The 12,055-nt window shown below is 35.9% G+C and overlaps 1 long non-coding RNA gene across 1 annotated transcript in view; it reads right to left on the reverse strand.

Moving 5' to 3' along the window:
• Positions 1–2,848: 2,848 nt before the first annotated feature.
• The window catches only part of LOC148978342 (uncharacterized), a 104,748-nt gene continuing 95,541 nt past the window's right edge, over positions 2,849–12,055 (reverse strand). The window contains exons 2-4 of the long non-coding RNA XR_016169404.1: positions 6,582–6,618; positions 6,273–6,439; positions 2,849–3,927 (exon numbers count right to left, since the gene is read on the reverse strand). This is a non-coding gene — a long non-coding RNA (uncharacterized LOC148978342). The remainder of the gene's footprint in view (positions 3,928–6,272; positions 6,440–6,581; positions 6,619–12,055) is intronic.

Genomic DNA, 12,055 nt, shown 5'->3' on the forward strand with positions numbered 1-12,055 from the left:
CTCCTCCCGAGTCCATCTTCTACCTCACGTAAATGATTCGATTTCGATGTCACGTTTACCCATGCAGGATGCCTTACCCTCCGCAGGTTCACCAATGCTGTCAAAATTATTCATTTTTTTTGTTTGTTTGTTGATCGAAAGGACAAAATAGAGAAAACCTAGGAAGCCGGGTTAGTTAAAGCGCTGCCGTTACTGTTTACATTGCGTGGAATGGTGCGTTGTGACAACGCATTCTCATCCTTTAACGTCATATAGAACGCTAGTGACAAAACGGCGCTATACTACGCACATGGCACCCGTTATCGTTAATATAACACGTGCTGTGAGGGCTAAGTTTAGGTGTGGGGTAGGGTGTACGTGTCATATTCACGCTAAAGGATTTATAACGTCTTGGGTTCGCGTGTTATATTAACGATAAAGGGAGCCATGTGCGTAGTATAGCGCCGTTTTTGCATATAGCGTTCTATATGACGTTAAAGGATGAGAACGGGCTGGTTGTGATTAGTTTAGCGGATATGTGGCATTTTGCAGAAAAGGGAGACTGGCGTTTGTCGCGGTTTGGAAAGAAAGGGAGAAAACATTACATAATAACACGGCGGATATCCCATTTTACGTAAAATTAAACATTGTTTTGTATCTGGTCGGTATTGAAAATTCAGATTTTTGCAGTAACTCATTTTTTTTTTTTTAAATGGCGTTTATCACGTTTTGGAACCAAACTCTTCATATATATATATATATATATATATATATATATATATATATGAAGAGTTCAGATGTTAAAGCCTCTAAGTGCCAATTGAAATTTCCTTCTTTAATGATGATTTTTATCAAGCTTGTATATTTAAGTTCAGTGATTTCACTTAAATGGCAATGATGATTACCTATTAATTGTTATTTAAGTGAAATTACTGAACTTAAATATACAAGTTTGATAAAAATCATCATTCAAGAAGAAAATTTCAAATGGCATTTAGAGGCTTTTGCATCTGAACTCTTCATATATATATATATATATATATATATATATATATATGCATCTCATTTGACGCTAAAGGGTGCCATGTGTGTTGGATGTCTACGCTTTGGCAAATGCGTCGTAAATGACGCCTCGGGTTGAGAACGGGCTGTTTTTTCTCAGTTTTTGTCTACCCTATCTCACGACCAATTTGTACGAATTTGTACGAATGATTAAAAAGTGGCTAATTCGTACGACCTCACTCGTACAAATTGTCTAAACCCATGTGAAGGTTAGGTTTAAGGGCAGGGTCAGGGATAGGTCATTCGTACAAATCCATGCCCATTCGTAAAATATGTACGATTCAGCAAAATCTGACTAATTCGTACAAGTGAGGTCATAATGAATTGTTACGAATTAGCCACCTCGTAAAATTCGTACGAATTCCCGTGAGATCGGGTTGTTTTTTGTTCGAGGGAAGAAATAAATGATGGGGCCAGGTAGCCACTATATTCTGTATGTATAAAGACTGTGTCTTAAGAACTAAGGGTAATCTATCTTACGCAATTAGAATTGAAGAAACAATGAATTACTAACTTATAAGACTAGTCTTAGAAGTTTACGCCACAGGTTTAAGACCTGTTCACTCCAAGAACGATAACAATGAAGATAACTTTATTGCATCCACACCAGTGGATATAGTTCTGTTTATAAGCACTTGCCTGTCTGCTGTTTTAAAAGCTCGACCTCGTTGCAGCAGGATGGATTCTGATTGGCTGTCAATGTTTTTTTTATCATTCACCAGCTGGATAAAATAGTTCTGACGATAATGTTTCTCTGTGCCGGTATAGTTATAGTTGTGGTGTAATTTCTGCTATCCTTTAATACTGAGAACGATTTATCTTTATCGTTACCTTTTATAGTTATCATCCTTGGTGTGAACAGGCCTTTCGGACGACATACCAAACTTTAATTTCGGGTGAGCTAACAATTCCTGCAAAGTAATTTGAGAGTTTTGAAAACAAACATGAGGTTCACCAGTTTTGATATAACCATACTTCTCATACTGTATGTTATACGTGCAGCATTACTTATGTTATGTGGTCCAAGATGAGAGAGAAAAATTCCACCCCAAAGTCATTTATTTATGTCTATAATTCTTTCTCTATGCATTCTAAGGAATATCAGACAAGGAAAACATTAAAGGTTAAACATGCCCTTCATGTGAATGGGCAACCCGATCTCACAGGAATTCGTACGAATTTTACGAGGTGGCTAATTCGTAACGATTTGTACGACCTCACTCATACGAATTAGTACGATTTAGCTAATTCGTACATATTTTACGAATTAGCAAATTCGTATGAATTCGTACGAATGACCTACCCCTGACCCCGCCCCTAAACATAACCGTCACGTGGGTTTAGACAAATCGTACAAATTTGTTCGAGTGAGGTCGTATGAATTAGTACGAATTAGCCACTTTTGAATCATTTGTACGAATTCGTACGAATTGGTCGTGAGATAGGGTAGGAATGGGACATTTGTCAGACAATCTCAATCTGTCTCTCTCTATGGACTTTTCAGCAAGAAACTGTGATCACAGCTCCTTGTGTTCCCATGACAACATTTCAGATCAGACAGGTTCAAGATTTGCACAGGACACTGACCCAAATCAGCCTTTCCTTGTGCTGCTGTGCATAATTATATGGTCATAAAATGATCAATTGTAACTTGTGTGTGCAAGCATGTAAGACAAATGACTCTCAATTGAGCACCATATAAATCCCAGTCTTATTAAAGGATTGCCCCATGTATATAAATCAAACATTATCTTTAGCATTTGGTTATATATAAATGAGTTTATTTTTTTTTTCTGTGTCAATCAACATTACACGACAAATGTGTTGTTATAAAGAAAGCAGAACATTCCTCTACAGAGGTTTTAATCAAGACAGCTTTTATAGAGCGCCGGCATAACAAAGAGGATTCGAAATTAGATTTCTTACACGTACACGCATAGAAAGACACAAAGAGGGATAGAGAAAAAGAGAGATAAATAAACTCAGAGTTAGAGCCAAAAAAAACATTGAGACTTTTGAAACCCTGCTTAAATTTGAATATGTCAAATTTCATGTAAAAAGCTCGAGCAGAACAATTCACATGTTTTTTTTTAATTTATTTTTCATGTGAAATCTACTAAATTAATAAAATATATATATTTTTTTTTTTGTCTAAAATGTCTCAATGTCTTCATCCCCCCTTAAAGCAGTGACTTGTCAATGTATTAATACCCATTCAGCATACAGCATAAGCATGGTCCTGTAAGTAATCACATTACATTAGTAAATTAAGTAAATAATCTCCTTACGTTTTATCTTTTTTTTTTTTAAATTGCAATGTTGGCTGCATTCTTATATGTATTACTTGAAACTAACACAAATCAGGATTAAGAACCATATATAGACTGCAAAATATATAGCAACAAAAAAATCCTCAGTGTGACGATCAACATTTTCTAAAGGCACTTCTTGTCACTGACTATGAACTGAAAAAGGAAAGAAAAATATATATTTCTTCATACCTTGTTTGTGTTAACCAGCAGGTAACTTAAGTGTGAATAGATTGCACATAGATTAATGCCTTTCTGAGTATCATGCTATCAGCTGATGGCAGCGCGGCCATCGCTAGCAGGCACATGTAACGTGTCATCACTTCTCGCCGCAGATTGTCATCACTTTCTCCTGAGCCGGCCTCCGGCATTGCGCATTTATGAATGTTTCAGAACAACGACAAGCGTTTCATCCGAGGGAAAGCATCTGAGTGAGTGAGTGTGGACGGGACGATCCCTGCTGCAGCTCTATTAATAACACGCAATACAGAATTCTCCAGCTCATTAATGCTCTTCAAATGTGCCACAGAGCTCCATCTTGAAAGCTGCTTGGTATTGAGGAACTAATAGCAGTTGGCTGAAAGAGAAAAAGGAGAAACAGAGTATTTGTGTTTGTTTAAAAGTTAAACACTCTTAAGCATATTTCTCAGTGACACAGACACCCGTATTTAATATTTCATTAGTCAGAGGGGCCTAAAGCTATTCATCGCAAGAGACAAGAGAGACGCAAGAGGTCTGATGGGTGTCGGTGTGGTCAGCAGTCTTGGTGGGCCATAAAAACAGCTATAAAAGTAATAATGGCTTCTGTGAGGACAAATTAAAAAAAGAAGTGAAATCAATGATAGGGAGGACAGAGTAACTTACTGCCTGCATCTTCCCTCACCTCCACGACTGCCTTGATGTGTGGGCTTTCGATGAAGAAAAATTCATGTTACTAGCATCATGCAAAAAAAGAATGATCTATATTCTGTGCTAAAAATCTGAATAGGACAAATGTGTTGGTTAAATTATGTATGCTCAGTTCTTATGTGGTAATTTTCATACAAAATACTGATGTCAAGAGTCTGCTATAAATTAGCTGAAGCAATAGATTGATTAAAAAAAGAAGCATGTATGGAAACGTCTAATTCTGTCGTATAACACGGAAGAAAAAAAACCCTGGTGTGAAGTGAAAATTTAACAGCTAGGTTTCTATAAAAAAAAAAAAAACACTTGAGTTATTTGCATGTTTTAATACAGTAGATTTTGTTCTTTATATGTTTTCATCTCATTTATATGAAAAACCCTAATCAAGATGAAGTGCTGTAATGGGCTGTGGTTTAAGCAAATTAAGCATATTTTGATTATTATTATTACTCATGCAGTGGGTTATTTTTACATAAAAAAGTCCTGATGCATCCATTAAAAAAAGATGATAATTATGATGATGATGAAGATCAGTGCTTATTCATAAGTAATCACCATTTTTTATCATCATCGGTACATGATCATTTGAGACTATAATTTGATAATATGTTGCAATTTTGTTGTGAGAGCACCATTCTGACCACTTTAAGAATATTGTATTAAAAAAAAAATAGCATTAAACTTTAAATGGGAAAAATCATATTTTGGATGTACTTTTTGACCTAAAATAACATAATGAATAACAACCAAAATGTTTAACCTTTAATAGAGTTACTGGAGATTTCATAGTTAAAGTTTCAGAAAAGTATATTTTAGCATGGTTAATTACATACTGGTACAAGTTGGGTATTATTTATTAATTCAGCTATTTATATTCATAATGTGAGAGTTTTCGTTTGCCAGTGGCATGGTGCCTAATGGAGTTTGACACTTTGGCTTAGTTTGATTATCACTGGTGGGTCCCATGTGTGCATTTAAAACATGTCTCCGAGCAGTAGTGAGCAACGGTAATGAATATTTGATTGAGACTTGATTTTAATTCTACTTCAATTATTCTAGGTGAAAAAAACACATCTGTCACATGTTCTGACGCCATTTTTTGTGCTTCGGGGAGCATTTTTACGTCTTGTACTGGCGTGATTGACTTATAGTTAAAGTCTCTGTAAAGTCACAATTAAGTATGTGTTCTGAGTTTGTCACACCACAGAAAAATGTGTTATTGGCCACACAGCCAAATTTGAATGATAAAAAATCTGGCAAGTCCATAAAATAAGCTATCAAAATCGTGGAAAAAAAAACAAAAACATTATGCTCTCAATCCCAGTTGTCTCTGACGAAAGTTTATAAAACTATCCGGTGTAAAATGATAACTAAAGCGGCGGGTGTTGGCGGTGACCCTCAGCTCTCCATCAAAGGTGGCTCTCTACAAAATGAATACTCTTCTTGATGTGATCGTTTTTAGGAAATTTAATCACATCCAGGTAATACGCATTTCTGTGTCGAAGGCATAGCTAGCTAGCAAACTCTAAGCTCAATGCGTCATCAAGTAGGGACGTGTCCACGAGCTCAGGGGCTCCAGTGCGTCATCGAGCCACCATTTTAGCCCCGCCCAAAAAATCCGGAACACAACAATGGTGGAAAACTGTTTAACGGTCTAACTCCACAATTCAGTACTTCAGTTCAGCCTTTGTAATATGTTTATGTAATACATTTCTAACATTTATAATGTGTTTATATTTTTTTATATATATATATATATTTTTGAATTGCCTTTACAGGGACTTTAATGCAAAGTAGTGGTTCTGTTTAGAATAGCCTGGTCCAATTCAACGAGGGGGATGTTAAATGCCACACGACAGATGTGTCTTTGTGCTAATGTTATTATCAGGGTTTGACTCTGCACACCCACATCCAATCAGAAACTTGCTCTTAGCAACACAGGTGCATTCAGACAGATTTCAAAGTGTAGCTGATTGGGTTAGAAGTGTGTGTGTGTGTGTGTGTGTGTGTGTTTACACATGGGTTTTCCCATATCAGCGGCCTGCAGATCTTTGCAATCCTCTCCCAAAACTGAGCTCCTGCCTGGTCCTGACCTGCAGCCCTGCGTCATTCATCAGACACTGATAATTCTTGGCTTTGGGCTTTGGGCTTGTGGCGCGCAGTTAACTAAATCACCTTGGCAACTGTGGATAAAAATAAAAACTAGATGAACCAACTGGTTATTTATATTTGTGTCTTTTTGAGAATATGCTATGTCTTTTGCAGTTTCCTAACATATTAAAAGGGACAGTTCCCGTTTCTGTCAAACTCAACTCAAACTCAAACCCTCGTGCCACTCCAAACTTGAATGACTTTCTTTCTTCTGCAGAACAAAAGAAGACATTTTTGAAAACTGTCTCAAGGACATAAAAGTTGTGAAGTCAAGCAACAGGACTTAAATGGTAGATTCCAACTTTGAAACTATGTGATAAATGATAAACAGATCATTCAAGTCTGCCTTCAAACCTTACTCTCAAATCAGATCAAAACATTGAGCAAATACGCATTCAGAGAATACATCAAAAATAGCAGCATAATGCTCAAACATCATGATGTTTGGTCATGTGACTTGCAAGAACCAACGAGGTTTGAGAAAGAAGTTCCAACAGTTTTGAAACCAGTTAGGCCTATTATAGTTAACTAAAAAAAATAAATAAATAAATAAATAAATAAAAAAACTTTTAAGAAATCAATGCCATGTAGAATTAAGGCAGATCTGAAGGCGAAAGGGGGTCAAACACAGTATTAGTATAGTGTTCCTAATAATCCTTTTGGTATATATATATATATATATATATAGTTTTCAGAGATGAGAAGGAGGCTAGAAAGAACTGCTGGCACAGAAGAGATAAGAGACAGAGAAAAGAGCTGAAAGTGGGAGATCAGTGTAGATGTAAGAAGAGAAGATGCAGCAGTCTCAGAGTCTTGTGGCCAGCAGGTAGAGAGCCACCTACTCCCGTTGTCATGGAGCTTGTGTGCATGGCAACATGGAGGAAATAAACACTCTCTTTTCTCCTGCATCCTCCTCCAGGCTGTCTGTGATCCTGTTAATGCTGACAGATGCATTCCTTCCAGCGTCCTACACGACAGCATGTGTGCTCACTTGGGAGAGGTGAAGCTATCATAATGGCCACTTTTAGTACAGCTCTGCTTATTACAGCTATCATATTCACTGTTAGAAATTAGAGCGCTTTTTGTAAATGGCTCTGGACAATAGTGTCAAAAACATCAGAAAACTCATCAGGAAATAAACATCAGGCCTGGTGTATTTTTAGACTAACCTTAGCCGTGTTGTTGAGAGGGCTTCATTAGAGAGCTCTCTTGTTAAGTACTGTACAACTGACTACATTTCAGTGTTTTTTTTTGTTTGTTTTTTTGTGTGTGTTTCCGGTACTCTGACTTATACGTAACATAGTCATAGGAATAATCTTAAAAGATAAATGTCAAACTGTTGTGATTAATATTATTTTTATAGTAAAGAGATAAAGGTATATGGATATGAACGGTGTGATGTTTCACTGTTTGTGATGTCTAATTTGCATACAAAATGGATATACTGCCACAGCATCTAATACACAGCAGTCAAACATTACATTATACACAAGTTAATGATCTATACATTAGATTATTCATTCAACTGAAACTAACCATTACAATATAACAAAAAAAAAATGTAAAATTGTCACTATATATATATATATATATATATATATATATATATATATATATATATATGCAAACACATCAATGGGATTATAAATTTTAATGTAAACATTATTTAATTTCATTCTTTTTATACAATAAATTCTACTTAAATCAATATTCTATTGACTTATATTACATTCTATTAGTGATCCATAAACATAGATATGAACATATAAAATGTAAATAAATAAATAAATAAAAACCTCTTCTAAATACGTAAATAAATGTACATTTTGGTGTCTATGCACAAATAGAAAAATGTATGTGTGCTACTAAGTAATAATGTTGATTTTTAATGTTGATTTTTATCACACTTGACCCTGTTTGTGGTATTTCAGATCAGAATGGTGTATATACAAGTAGTATACAAGTTAATACAAATTTGATCTAATTTGTAACTTAATTTATTTTTACTTAACTGTTGCACAATAAATATATTACAGTCTCATGGTGTGCTGATAACCAGTGCAACGCTCGTGAGTTTTGCTTAATTCTAGCATCACTGGAACGGTGTGTTCACCAGTCAGCCACTAAGACCAGAACTATTAATTGTATAAAAAAGCAGTTACACAAACAAACTAATTAGCTCCATCAATCAACACAAATGAACTGAAAATGTGTTCTATTGTGAATTTCTGACAGTCACAAAGAGAGATGAGAAGAGAAGAGAGAGAGAGAGAGAGACAAAAAGAGGAAAGGGGGTGAGAAAGAAAGACTGAGATCACAGCAACAGAGGGTCGAGCTTCTTCAGTCTTGTGTGGATGTTTTTTTTTTTATCAGAAAAAGGCGAGCTCACAACTTTCACACTCAAGCAGAATAGAGAAGAGAAATGAAGAGGATGTTTCATCAAAAGCTCAAGAGGAAAGAGATGTACTTCAGCTGTAATGTAGTGCAGCACGACCATCAGTGAACATGAAAGTTCACTGTCAGGGCCCAGCATCTTGACTTCAGGTTGATATATTGAAATTTACTCCATGTGCTTTCGGAAACCTCCATCAGGTTTATTTTCTGTGTTTTGATTCATTTAAAAAAAAAAAAAAAAAAAAAAAATTCATCTCAATTTTACATGTACCTTTCTGCAACACTTAGGGCCAGATTAACAAACCCTCGCTAATTTGTGCGATTGTTGGTAGATTATGTTGTTCTTTATAGAAATTATTATAACTAAATAGAATCCCTCAGCACAAATCAGCAAAACGTTTGACTGGATGTTATGGCTATGCCAAAAGAATGGTCCAAAAAGTTAAGGGAAGATATCATCCCCCTTTACAAACAAGGGGCAGGATACAAACAGATAGCGATTGCACTAGCGATGGATCAGTTGCCTTATGGATCAGCGGTATGTTTGGAGGATATGCTGAAAAGAAGTTAAGCATGTTGGGGGCTCGGTGATGCTCTGGGGCTGATTTGCATCCTCTGGCACTGGAAACCTGGAGCCTGTGGAAGGTAAGATGGATTTATTGAAGTATCAGGAAATCCTAGGAGAAAACGTCATGGCGTCAGTGAAGAAGCTGAAGCTTGGGCATCATTGGACCTTCCAACAGGACAGTGATATCTCAAATTCCACCAAGGCTTTGTTGCAGAATAAGTCCTGGACGATTCTACAGTGGCCATTACAGTCACATGACTTGAATCCCATAGAAAATCTCTGGTGGGATTTGAAGGTGGTGGTTGCAGCACACAAACCCAAGAATATTTCTGAACTGGAGGCCATTGCTCATCTTAAAGGAGAACTTCGGCGCAAAATGAACCTTTGGTCTAATAACACATTGGTATTTAGTCGACCGTTCTCTGAGATTTGTTTTCATGATAATTGAATGTAAAGTGTTTTATCTCTAAAAACTGTTTAGCGTATATGCTAGTATATGGGGGCATATAATAAGTAAAGAGAAATCGCTAGTTAACACCACTAACAAGGCTAAAAATAGCCCCACTTTAACACAGTAACATAATGGGGGTCCCTACATGCAAAACGAGGCATTGAGAACTTTGTAAGAGTATACAGACTGTTTAATAAGAATATATTTTATACACTTTGTGTATACATGCAGTAGCCATCTTAGGAAAACAGACTCGATAAGTCGAACCATGAACATTTCATTTTGAGCCACATTTTACACACTACCATTCAAATGTTTGGGTTCAGTAAGATCTTTTTGAAAGATGTTTTTGTCTCTTTTGGTCACCATAGATGCATTTATTTGATCATACAGTAGTACTGTTGTGAAATTTTATTACAATTTAAACTAACTAAATAAAATACATATTTTTATCATCCAACATGTGAGTAAATAAGCCGTTTCAATGCTGTGTTCAACTATTTCTTGCCTCAGAATCAGAGAATATGCCAAAACAAAAGCTGTTCTTTATTCAAACACTGCCCAAAAGTCCCATATTATTCCAAAATGGCATTATCCAATTATAAAAGCACTGACCAAATTTCAAAGTCTATCATAACGCAGACAACGACTTTCAAAGCAGTCAACATGTCATCTAATTCCCAGTTAAGCAACATATAGTCATCAACGAGGATATCAGCTGCATAATGACTATGTAAATTGTCGACAAATTAAAGACTGTGTGTGTGTATACACTCTTGACCCATTTAAAGAGACAAGCATTGTGTTGATCTCGCAGGACGAGAGGCGTACGTTCTCTATTGAGCGCAATGTGAATGGCTTGTTAATTCTTATTATCTCGATCACTGCACACTAAAATGAGAAATGGAGACATTTTAAGTTGACTAATTGGCCTTAGGAGGGAGGCATGGTGGGTAGAGAATGTGAGAAAGAGAGATGATTGTCAAAACACTGGGGTCTGTGCAAATATCATTAAGTAAACCAGTGAGAAATAAAAAAATAATGTGCTAAAGCATGACTACTCAATTTTGGAGCAAAATTTTGGATCCCTACTTATTGTAAATGTATTATATTACAGTAATGAGGCAATGAGACTGTGCGGACAATGTGGTATGACCAAAATCTCAAATCAGTATGAGCAGTGATGGGAATAATAGCAATATAAATAAACGGTGTTACTACACAGCCAAATCCCCAGATTAAAATTAACTCTGTTTAGAGAACATTTGGTCCCTGTTAATGTAAGAGTGTTAATGTAACTCTGAATCAAAGTAAAGTTAATGAGATAATTAAGTGATTAATTGAGTAATGATTGAGAATTAGTGATGGACACCTGTCGTTACAAGCAGAATCACTGATCACTGGAGGGAAAAAAAAGAACTACAACTGACATCCAGCTATGGTGTATAGATTTTTTATGTGTGTAACAGCATTATTTTTTTTTCATTAAAGAGTAATCAATCGGATTACTGTTTCCCCCGTTACAACACCGTTACCGTTACTGACAATAAAATGCGACGTTACTAATTGAGCTCACTGAAGCAGTTTTCATTCGAGTAGGCTATCTCTCTCTCTCCAGCAAAGGTTTGTCTCTGATGTGTGTTTTTACAAGGCGCCAGACTGGACAAAAGCAAAGAGAACGCCACAAGCGAGACTAAGTGTGTCCGAGAGCGAGCAACATTGCACGAGAGAGGCCGAGTGTGTCCAAGCATTATATAGTTTGTTTATCAAGAAATTTCAGAATATTAGAATAATATTCAAATGGTCTTTCTAGCCTATTGGTATCATCTGCAATGTTTTAACTAGTTTACATAAAATAAACCCAGAAAATAACCTGCAGGGAACGTTCCCAGAAAACACCTTTGTTTGACTGGTTGTGAACACGTGTGGCAAACTCACCTAGAATTTGGCTTAAATGGCCTCTGATGATGACGTTCTCTCTGGGTTATAAAAAATAATATTACATTTTATTATTTTTTATATAGTTTTGGTCCATTGTTCAGTATTATATTAAGAGCACTTCTTGTTAAACTGTTTACTTTTTTGAGGAAGAAAATGCTTCAAGTAGGCTACAGTATGTCTACAAATTGTGAAGTTGTTTGACAGTTGTATCTTCTTTTTTTGCACTTCAAAGAGTGTACGTATATTTTGTATTATTATTTATTCATATTTGGTACATTTTTGAAGAAGCATAAT

Source organism: Pimephales promelas, chromosome 7, assembly GCF_988280905.1.
Source record: "Pimephales promelas chromosome 7, fPimPro1.hap1.1, whole genome shotgun sequence".
Taxonomy (NCBI): Eukaryota; Metazoa; Chordata; class Actinopteri; order Cypriniformes; family Leuciscidae; genus Pimephales; species Pimephales promelas.